The sequence below is a fragment of the Toxorhynchites rutilus genome, chromosome 2 (genome assembly GCF_029784135.1).
Source record: "Toxorhynchites rutilus septentrionalis strain SRP chromosome 2, ASM2978413v1, whole genome shotgun sequence".
Taxonomy (NCBI): domain Eukaryota; kingdom Metazoa; phylum Arthropoda; class Insecta; order Diptera; family Culicidae; genus Toxorhynchites; species Toxorhynchites rutilus.
Window position 1 is genome coordinate 15,637,470 of NC_073745.1, and position 12,014 is coordinate 15,649,483.

Sequence of the window (12,014 nt, forward strand, 5' to 3'; positions counted from 1 at the left end):
AATAAATAATACATCTCGATATTTTCGCCTTGAGCCAGTTTCAATATTTGACAGTACTGCAACGTGAATATTCCCTTCATTTTAACTAATCGTGAAGATGCCCGGATTATTCGAATGACTGAATAAAATCCGAACTGACTATTTTCTATTTATACAATAAGTATCTTTGGGAACTGGGACCGACACTGGTATTGTGCAAACGCTCTTGATGCATGCTGAATGGAAAGCGCAGCAAGTAAAAAATGGGTTTAACGTGTTAAGTGATGGAACTAACTGACAGTGCATATATAGCAAGATGGAATGCACTACAATAGATGAATCTGACGGTCGGGGGAAGGTTGCCCTAATCCAACCGGTGGCCCTAAACCACCCCTTGGATCTCGGTAATGACACCAAAGTTTTGAAAAAACTTTTGACACTACTACGTCAAATGAAAGGTGTCACTACGCTGCCAATTTAGTTGTATGGTGATCTTCCCAGCTCCCTTTATTCTAGCGTTTTGGCGCCGTTTTGTGTTTCAATGCTTGAAAAGAGGAAAAGTTAGATTTTTGACCTGTACGGAAAATGAGGTAAATATTCTTGTAGATGTATAAAAATTACAAAACTAGGCAATTTCTATTGCTTATGTTCTGCTTTTTGAAACAAGCTATATAAATTGAATTTACCTGTTAGCTGTAGTACACGGCATGTCGTTGATTGGAAAAAGTCGGGGTGATCCTAAATCGACCCTTTGTTTTTACTAAGTGTATGGGCGTTTGTGTTTGCGCGTTAAGCGTTCAACGGCGAGCGTTGAGCGTTGAGCCTTAAGCGTTAAGCGTTGGGATTTGAACGTTAAACGTTGCTCTAGCATTTGTTTCCATTTTCGTTTCCGGTTCCGGTTCCGTTTTCGATTTCGTTTGTGCATGTGTTCTTTTACTGCTGCCATTTCGCTCTAAAACTTTCCTTGTCTCGCTTTAACACTCGTGTGGCAATTAACCACAGACTTCGCTATATTATGGCAGCTAACGGCTGCTTCTTCCGGTAGGTTTCTCTCTTCAAGAGACCAAACCCAATTTCTCACATATGTAAGAAGAATGGATTAATAAAAGGTAGATAGTACAGTAAGCCTTGAGACTGACCACACGTTTATTGAGTCGATGTCCGAAAATCGAGTTTCATTCCCTTCAAATATTCCTAGTTTCTCACATTCTGTAGACAGGATACGAATCGCGAACCTACAGCAGGTCAAATAAAAGTGAAGTGAACAGAACTTTATGGTAAATTGATAATTACCATCAGTGATACCGTCCCGCGTTTCTCCATGTGCTCTTTGCACAAAAGGAAAGGTCGATAGCCACCAGTGAATAGACTGACCTAATGGTGTGGTCAAGAGAAGCTTTGTGTAAAGTGTGGTAGAGGTCAATAGAGAAACCACAGAAAGATAAACTGATCGTGCGAAACAGTGTGCCAACGAGACTGATTAGTTATAAATACCCATTTGCTTCGGTTTAACGATAGCGGTAAAAAAAAATCAATCACCGGGAAAATTCGGTGTCGGAGAAAAGATAGTTTTTCTAGGACTATCTGTGTTGATCTCGTGAGTAGGTATTTCCATCGTCGGGGAGATACCGAGTCGAAGGCGAGTGTAGATAGCTCTACCGCCGGAGAGCTATTCGAGTCGTTTGCTTATGTGCGGATCTGAAGAGGAAAGCTGTGACGAAGTTTCGGATCGTGTGTATCTGGACCATTTACCTCCCAAAGTATCGGATCGAAGAGAGAAAGTGTCAGTGAAACCGACCACAATGGAGGCAGATCTGAAGGCTCAGATAGCCACTCTCAAACAAGAGCTGGATGCATTGCGACAAACGCAGACAGGTGAAAGGCCGTCACGGTCATCAGCTAACGAAAATATGCCAAGATTGCCGGACATCCGTGAACTTCAAGAATATGTGACTGTTTTCGATCCTAGTTCACCGACTTGTGCTTCCGCGGAAATGTGGGTGAAATCGATTGACGACACGGGCGATAGTTATAATTGGTCGAATGAGTTGAGGTTACACTGCGCGCGATTGAACTTGGGTGGCTGTGCAAAACTGTGGCTGGAGGGATATCAAGAGGCAACTCGAGATTAGGAAAGTTTTAAAACGGAAATAGTAAAAGGTTTTCAGACCAAGAAGAACCCGGTTTATTACCACAATTTGATGTCGGCGAGGAAGTGGAAACCCAATGAAGCGGTCGAAGAGTATGTGTACGAGATGGCTGCCATGGGTCGCAAAGGCGGTTTCACGGAGGATGTAATTGTGACATACATCATGAGTGGACTGAAATCGTTTCTGCAGAAATCGGGGCTAGCGGTATACAGAACCGAAACTGTACAAGGGCTCCTAGAGCAATTACGATGGGTTGATAATGTGGAGGCTATAACCCCATCACAAAGTCGCAGTAGTGGAGGTATGCAACGTTCAACTGGTACAACGTGGAATGGTGGTAGGAAGGCCAGGAGTGCTGATGGTGAATTAAGCTGCTATCAGTGTCATGAAGCAGGACACGTGGCAAGAAAGTGTCCCAAGGTGAAATGCTTCAGGTGTTCAAAAGAAGGACACGTGAAACGGGACTGTAAAGCTAACTTAGGCTCACAAGTGGCAGAGAAAAGAGAACCCAAGGGAGCCAGTGGCACGAGCTTGATGAGAGTGGTGGACAAGAAAAGCTTGTTCAGGAAAACGGTGAAACTGGCGGGAGGAAATTATGAAGCTCACGTTGATTCGGGCGCCGATCGATCAACGATTTGGGAGAAGTTCAAGCACAAAGTGGGCAAAATTTCTTCATGCCACTTTATGTTGCAAGGTTTCGGCAAGAGCGAAAAAGTGAAAGTAACGGAGAAGGTCACGGCAAAAATGCGCGTTGACGGATTGGAGCTTGAAGTTTCGCTGGCCGTAGTACCGGAGTGGGCGCAGGATATTCCGATAATTATTGGGAAGGACATTATCGAACGTGACGATCTGGTGATGGTGAAGCGAAAGGACAAAGTATGTTTTGAGTGGGACGTTGAAGATTCGACTGATGCGATTAGTTCACTCGAAGAGGAACATAAAGTATCCAACATTTACAAAATAGATTGGTCAGAGGGACGTAACATTGATCAAGAGATGATAAATAGTGAAGGGAGCACGGAGAATACACAGAAACTTTTGGAAGTGGTACGAGATTACCGTGATTGTTTCGCTTTGGATTTGAAGGAGATGGGCAGAACAAAGTCCACTGAAATGAAGATCCGGTTGGAGGATAATGAGCCAGTGTTCGTAAAGCCCAGAAGAATGGAATACGCTAAGGAATCAGCGCTTGCAGAGATTACGAATGAGCTACTGGAGGCGGGAATCATTCAGGAAACAGAATCGCCATTTAACAGTCGTGTGGTATTAGTCCCGAAAAAGAATAAGCAGTTCCGGATGGCCGTGGATTATCGTATGCTTAACGCTAAGACGGTTAAAGATCGTTTTCCAATGCCGGATATAGATACATGCTTAAATAAGCTGGCAGGGGCACAGGTGTTCATCTCTGTAGATCTATACAGTGGATACTACCAGATTCCTCTTGATGAAGAGAGCCAGAATTACACTGCATTTTCGACAACGGAAGGTCACTACCGGTTCCTGCGCATGCCTTTCGGATTAGCCAATGGATGTGCTGTTTTCCAGCGAGCAGTGAATAAAATGGTGGAACACGCTCGTAAGCGCGGCGTTGTCGTGGTGGCCTATATTGATGACCTCGACGTGGCCGGACAAGAAGAGTTGGAGGTGCTCAACAAATTTGTGGTTCTGCTAGACGTGATTCGAGGAGAGGGATTCACAATCAATTTAAGGAAAAGTTGTTGCTTTATGCGGAAGGTAGAGTTCCTGGGATTTGAGGTCACTGGCGAAGGAGTCAAACCAGGTGAAGCGAAAACGCTGGCGGTAAAAAAATTTCCTACACCTAAGACGGTTCATGAAGTACGGCAATTCTTGGGTTTAGCGGGATTCTTCCGCCGGTTCGTTGAAAATTTCAGTCTGATAGCATCCCCGCTATATCAACTGCTGAAGAAAGACGTTGTGTTCAGCTGGGACGTGCATCAATCTCAGGCTTTCGAGCAGATAAAGGATGTTCTAACTACTCGACCACTGTTGGTGTTGTACGACCCATCGGCGGATTTGGAGCTTCATACCGATGCGTCGAGCGGTGGACTAGCGGGAATTTTGCTGATGAAGACAGACGGAGGTTTCAAGCCGATAGGATTCTTCAGTCGTAAAACCAGTGAAACTGAGGCGAAATACCATAGCTATGATCTGGAAATGCTGGCGGTCGTGGCAAGTGTGGAACGATTTCGTATGTATCTGCTTGGACGATTTTTTGTCATCCGTACAGATTGTTCTGCTGTTCGTGATGCTTATCGAAAGCGAGAGATGGATCACCGTGTGGCGAGGTATTTCCTGAAGCTACAGGAATATGACTTCCGGCTGGAACATCGAAGTGGTAGCTGCATGAAGCATGCTGATGCCCTCAGCAGAAACCCTGTTGAAGAACCCCAGGAAATAGAAACAGTGGTGGAGAATATGCTGGCGATTGAGATTAGCAACTCTGACTTTCTAGTTTCGCTGCAGTGACAAGATACAAAACTGACCGAGACTATTTTCAAGCTGTGCAGAGATCCACTGACGGACGAAGACCGCCATACGCAACAGTGCTACGTTCTGGAAAACCATCGTCTTTATCGACTAGTGGATGGAGTAAAGTGTTGGGTGGTTCCGACTAGGATCCGTTGGAGAGTGGTGAAAAGCTTCCACGACGATCGTGGCCACTTTGGCGAAGAAAAAGTGCTACAAATGCTGAAGAAGCAGTTCTGGTTTCCCAAAATGAGGAAATATATTAGGGCATACATTACGGCTTGTCCGAAGTGCGCATTCCATAAAGGAAAGGTTGGACGCGAAGAAGGTTTCCTACATCCCATTCCCAAGACGCCAATACCGTTCCATACGGTGCATCTGGACCATTTGGATCCATTCCTTCGTTCGTCGAAGGGAAATGAACACCTGGTGGTGTGTGTTTGTGGATTCACGAAGTTTGTGTTGATTAAGGCGGTTAAATCGACGCAAACAGGACCAGTTTTGAATATGATGGAGGAGATTGCGAGCATTTTTGGTTTGCCTGCTCGTGTGATCACGGATAGAGGAACGGCATTCACGGCTAAGGCATTCCAGAAGTATTGTATTGATAACGGGTTGGAGCATCTAAAGGTTGCTGTTGGAACACCCCGTGGTAACGGCCAGGTAGAACGCAGTAACAAAACGATTCTGACGGCGCTGCGCAGCATGATTGACGCAGATGATAGAAAATGGGATGATAGTGTCAAGCAGGTACAATGGGCGATCAATAATTCGCCGAATTCGACGACGAGGGTAACACCAACATCGCTGGTGTTGGCATACAATCCTAGGGATTATTCGTTCAATGAGCTAGTTGTTACCTTGCACGATGTAGGAGAAAATGTCGGGCATGATCCGACAAAGTTCCGGAACATGGCAGAAGCCGCTATCCTGCAGAAGCAGAGAGAACAGAAGCAATATTTCGACAAGAGGAGGAAGGCCGCAGAGCGGTACAAGGTTGATGATCTGGTTTTAGTGAAGAAGGATCAGTTTATACCCGGTGGAAGCAGGAAGCTGGAGCCCCGTTATAAGGGGCCATTCATTGTAACGAAGGTGTTGGAGAATGATCGCTACCAAATCGGAGACGTTCCAGGAAGCAACCACGCTGGACGGAAGTTCGGTACAGTATATTCAGCCGACCGGATGAAACGCTGGTCCTCTGTTGTTGACCTTGACGAAATCGGTGAAGATGCCGACGAAGAAGAGGAGCAGCCAAATGAGCAGTGAATTGTTGTAATAGTTTTTTCCATTAATTATAGTATGCATAAAACTGTCAAGATGAGGACATCTTTTTGATCTGGGTGTCCGAACTGTGGCAATTAACCACAGACTTCGCTATATTATGGCAGCTAACGGCTGCTTCTTCCGGTAGGTTTCTCTCTTCAAGAGTTCAAACCCAATTTCTCACATATGTAAGAAGAATGGATTAATAAAAGGTAGATAGTACAGTAAGCCTTGAGACTGACCACACGTTTATTGAGTCGATGTCCGAAAATCGAGTTTCATTCCCTTCAAATATTCCTAGTTTCTCACACTCGTCTCACTCAACTCCTTCAATTTCATTTCCGGTCTACTAGTGCCGTTTTCAACTAATCGGAAGCCACCACGTTCGTTTCCAAAATGGCATCGAAATACGATATTCGACTACTGCTGTTTTAGTCCTTTTACCCAATACCCATATCGTATGGGGTATCCATCATTGTTCGTCATTTAGAGCCATTAACAGCAAACCGGAAGTCATATTCAAATTGCTGCATCACATGAAACAAAAATTGCTGCATCACACGAAAACTAATCAAGCAAATGGAACCAAATTTGGCATGTGGAAATTTTAGGGTGCAATAAATGTTCCTATGGTTTGAAAATCCTTTCCCCTCTCTAAAGGTGAAGGTGGCAGAATAACTCGAGAAATAATCAAGCAAATGGAATCAAACTTTGCATACAGAGATTTTAGGGATCGATTAACGTTTCTATGGTGGTTCGACACTCCTCCCCCCGTTTTAAGGGCCGCCATACAAATGAAACACAAATTTGTGCATAACTCAAGAACTAATCGAGAAAATGGAACCAAATTTGATATATGGAGGTTTTTAGGGGGCAATAAATGTTTCTATGGCGATGTGACACCTTTGACATCCCAAAAGTTGAACTTATTTGGATATGATTATCGTAGACTTAACTGTTTACATTGTCCCAAAAGAATAAATTGAACGGTGTTAAACCGCAGGATTGTCACCCTAAATATTATCACCGAAACGTGCAATTTTTCAAAAAGCGACATCTTGTTGGAATACAAATCGTCCGTAACCATATTCTCTTATTCGGGTCAAAAAAGTTGATGGGGTTGTCCGTAATGGCATATCCAGCATTTTCTTTAAAAAAACGCGAGATACCAGCAGCATTTCATCCGTACTAAACAGAGACATTGGAATATTTTTTTATCTCCCTTGGATACGGCAATTTCGCTTGTTGGCATAGCCACCAATATGAAAATCCTATCCTTTTCGAAAACACGGTAAAAAAAATCATGATCACGATTGAGTTGTTTGGGTCATTTTCATCTAACACAGCGGCGATATTTTTCGACACTTTTCTGCACCTTCTCATTGAATGAAGATCGAAGTAGGCATCAACAAAACTAGGCTCGAAACATAAGAGCCATCCAATAACCCTGTCATTGTTGAAATTTAAACTCAGGCCAAGAAGGGTTTTTTTTCATCAAATATGATGCTCACATTTTGAACGATTCCGGATATATGTTTTTTTTTTATTCGAGAAAGGTGTTTTTGACTTTAAGGGGATGAATCAAAAATGAAATACTTCTTTGTAAAACATATGTATACTAACTGACCCGACAAACTTCGTCCCACCCGAAATTTATTTTATTGTTATCAATACCTTCAAACAATCACGTTTTCTTACTAAGCGTACGTTCATGGATACAATCGCCGAACTGTTGTATTATTGATCTTCGAATCGACCCTTTGAAATAACCTTTTATAGTAGTAGTAGTAGTATTCCCAGTACTTCTACCAAAACTCGGCATTATAATATCAGATTATTTTCGGACACAATTCTCGTTCATGATGTTTTAAACCACTTGCAAATAACATGTCCGTTACATGGAATAAATTTTTGATACAGATAATGTGATAGAATAAAGACAGCCCTAAATTGGAATTCATTCCTCGAGTTTTGCTCTTACCAACATATTCGGCGATCCATTATTATTTATATAGATAGAAGAAGATATAGGAGTGCGTTTTATCTCAATAAAATCCGTTTCCAATTTCAAACAAAGATAAATTTCGTTAGCGCAGGCATTAGATGGGCTAACAACGCTTGTCGCTATGTAATTGTAGAACATATGGGAATTAAATTTTCCGAACTTTCCCATTTTCCTATGAAGCTTTCCGAAAAATTTCAATTGCCATGTTTAGTTGAAATATGTGTAATATTTTTATGGGACCCCCATCTTCATTCCACAGGAGGGAGGAGAGAAGGATTTCATACCACCATAGAAACATTTCTCGCACACAAAAACCCCTCACATCCTAAATTTGGCTCCATTTGCATGATTAGTTCTTGAGTTTTGCAGAAGTTTGTATTTAATTTGTATGACAGCCTCCTTCCCCTTAGAGAGTGGGTAGGTATGAGGAACCACTAAGAAGCACTTATTGCTCTCTAAAACCTCCATATGCAAATTTTCTCTCTCTCTCTATTTCTCTCTCCCTCCTTCACTCTGCAATTATACGGTAACAATCACACAATTTTAGATTTAGAGAAAATAATAAAATATAAAAAACAACTATAAAAAAACAGGTACGACACATTTCGAAGCAGTACTGGGACTCAAAACATAATTTTAAAATTCATTAATTTCGAATTACCAAAAAATTGTACCTAAAATTCTGTAAAAAAAAACACATATCAAAACCAAGTTTTGCGCCATAGCTCTTATAGTGCACCATATAGGGATTCCCTCACCTCATTCTCCAATTTGATACCCTATACAATATTTTCCATAGCGCTCATAGATTTTAGAAAAATAAAAAAAATAAGCATAAAATTATTATTTACTAAAAATTTATTGATATTTTCGTATCGCGCAATGCTCGAAATACTCTGAGAAAAAAATCACAAATATCAAAAAACGTATACGAACACATCTAAATATGAATTGGACCTGTAATGAATTTCAAAATTCTAAAAGAATCAAAATTTTTGAATATAAAAAAAATGTTCAAGCAACACTTTTAAAATTTTGAAAAAAATACCCATATCTAGAAATGCGTAGAAACACACATAATAAACGATTTTCAAAATTTCAAGATTCTTTCAGCATTGAATTTTTTTATGAAATAAGTTTTGGTTGATATTTAACTATACACCATAGTTGAATGCACTTTCTGTTATTTTTTTTCAAATTTTTATCTCGAAGCCATTGAGAATGGCGTGCAAAAAATTAAAAGCACGTTTTCACCACAGACCCTACGGCGAACCATACAGGGGTTCAAAAAAATTTCAACATTTCTTATTTGATATTCTATACAATAATTTCCATAAAGCTGGGGGCCCTTCACCCAGCCGGACCTTTTTGAATGTTTGTAGAATACTTCGTATACCATTTTTTGCGTAACCGAAAACGAAACAAATCCTCGTTTTGCGAATGAATAATCAAATAGAAAGAAATTTTATCTGTTATTAGCTGACCCGGCTTCAATCCAATCGACTCGATTCGAGCAATTCTCAATCAAAAATCAAATGTACTTCGTAATATGTTGGAATTAAAATTAATTTGACGTTTGTCTTTGACATTTGCAGAAACATTTCCAACTTTGCAGATATTTATTTTTTGTTGTACACATTTTTTTCTGTTCGGCTGGATTCGCAATTTTATTTGCATTTGAAAACATTTTTTGAAACTACGATAGAACAAAACTAAAATATCATTTGTTCGAAATGAAAAAGTTTTGGATTAATTTTCGTCAAACCAAGTAAAGAGTTTGCAGTTTCATTAACTTTTTTCCCAATCCACAGATAATTTACCCCACCGCTCTGTTTACCACCGAACGCAGCATAAGGATCATCCACTCGGGTCACAAGTTTGACTGTATGCACCCCGAAAGGATCTCTGCGCCTTACATATGGGATAAATTCCATTACTTTCGCTCCCTTGAAGTCAGTTGAAACTTTCTTTTCTTCTCCTGCGCTGCGTACTTAATTTTCAAGTTCTCGTCTTTGAGTTGGGGAACGACGGAGAAGAGATGGAATGCATATATTAGCTATAGTAATCCGTTTACTGCAGCTCCATAATAGAGACAGTATGAGCCGGTGCGAGTCGGGGAGCGTCTCGAGCAAGCATAAAACGTTCTCGAGTGGAAGGTCAAGAGTGTTTTTGTCCCTTACGAAAGCCCTGTGTGGGTGTGTATTTATGTACAGCACAACGGGAAAGTGATGTATGCAACTCGAAACTACTGCCTTTGAGGGTGAGATAATAGGAGAGTACATTCTTTACAAATGTGGACTTTTGGACAGGAGAGAGGTGTTGAAGGACGTGATTATCGGAAGCAACATGAACAAAAGAAATTCCTCGCCCGAATCTTTCCAGCGCATGGCTCCCGTTCCCAAATTCGACGAGTGGATGAAGAAAAGTAACGCGAGATAGAATGGGAGATTATTTTATTGAATTAAGAAGTTCTCTGATGCTGCCGTTGCCTTGTTGCGGCGATGCATGCTGGCATCCTGGAACGGGGAGTGTAAAAAAATCGATCTGCTCCGGGGCTCCGGTTCTTGTTAGTAGCAAATATTTTAAACTGAACACATTTCCATGCAAATTAGTTCTCAGAGTAAATTTGTTCTCTCGCTGGAAAACGATGGGTTTGGCTCTACGTGTCGCGCGAGTTTGCCACTTGGACCGGGAGGAGAGCTGGGCGAGGGGGCACGAACACTTGAATTAAATTAGAGAATATTAGTAATGAGCGGGGATAATCTACACCCGGCTAGAAGTTGGTCTTCATTGTGTAAGAACGCCGTGAATTGACTTTGAATTATTCATACGCGACTGCCAGTGCGGGAATATTACACTTGCAAATTGTAATGGTTTGTTTGGGTGGCCTCACCGCATTCTGCTGTCCAAGTTTAATTAGTTACTGTTTCCGAAATGTTAAATATATTCATGTAGTCCCATTACCGAACAAACTTCTACGGCTGAGATTAGAGGTATATCCGGTGCGTTAAACTGAGTTTTTCTTGAAAATGACAACGAAGCCGTTATGTAATATGTCTTTATAATTGGACATATGGTAGATTGATACATCACTCCATTTTTCCAGCATTTTCAAACTTCATCTGCACCATCTGAAGCAGCCTTGAAAACCTGTCACGTCCGACCGATATAAACATTTTAATGCATCGACACATCGGCAATATTCCAACCCACGCACTTCGGCTGGCACCAATATTCCGGGATTCGCGCACCTGCACAACCTTCCCGTCTATTGGTTCGCACTGGATATAGCTGTCTTTACGAGCGGAATTTTAATATTTATTGCTTTTTTCCGCGGCTGACAGCTCATCCACTCCAGAGACGTTTGCTTTTATTTTCGCACTTATTATGCAGTGCCAGGTTCATTCCGCCGAATGCCGGAGCTTTACGCCACAGGATCACCACTGAGCTTCCGCTGGCTCGTTCGGAACATAACAGCCGCGGTTTATGCGCCTGCCGGCCTTGGGAAAATATCACCTCGCGGTCCATAATTAGCATATAAAATTGTTAATTATCTCATCGTAAAGCGGATGGTTGGCAGACTGCTGCTCGCGAACGAGGGCGAAAGTGATGCATTTTATGTTCCCGTAGATCAGGACATGTTTTGTGGCGAGGTTTTACGGTTGCATTAAATAGAGATTCCAGAATTGTTCTCCACATTGAGTGATTATGTAGGCTTTGTTGCATCACCATTTGCACCTCCGGTAATGTTCGGTAATGAGATCCATCTGCGACACATTTCCCATCAGCAATTTGCACCATCGCAACGGTGAATGATGAAATAAAATAAATCTTCCGTCTGTCACCATCGCTGGCGGAAAGAACGTGAAATTAAAATACCTCCCAAACCACGAGTCCACGGGAGGCACTACGTGACCAATTTTATCCGCTCCCAGCGCGAAGCGTCGTGCCTGGAGGTAAGCATTCCGTAGGGCCCACTCTCTGACGGATCCGACACAAAGCCGACAAACCGTAAACATACCAAGAAGTTGTCCAAATATGGTCGGGCCAATGGCTGCAATCGTTTGTGAAATTGGCCAAATACCATCGACAATTTTATTACCTTTAATTATGTGTAATAACGTTTAGCT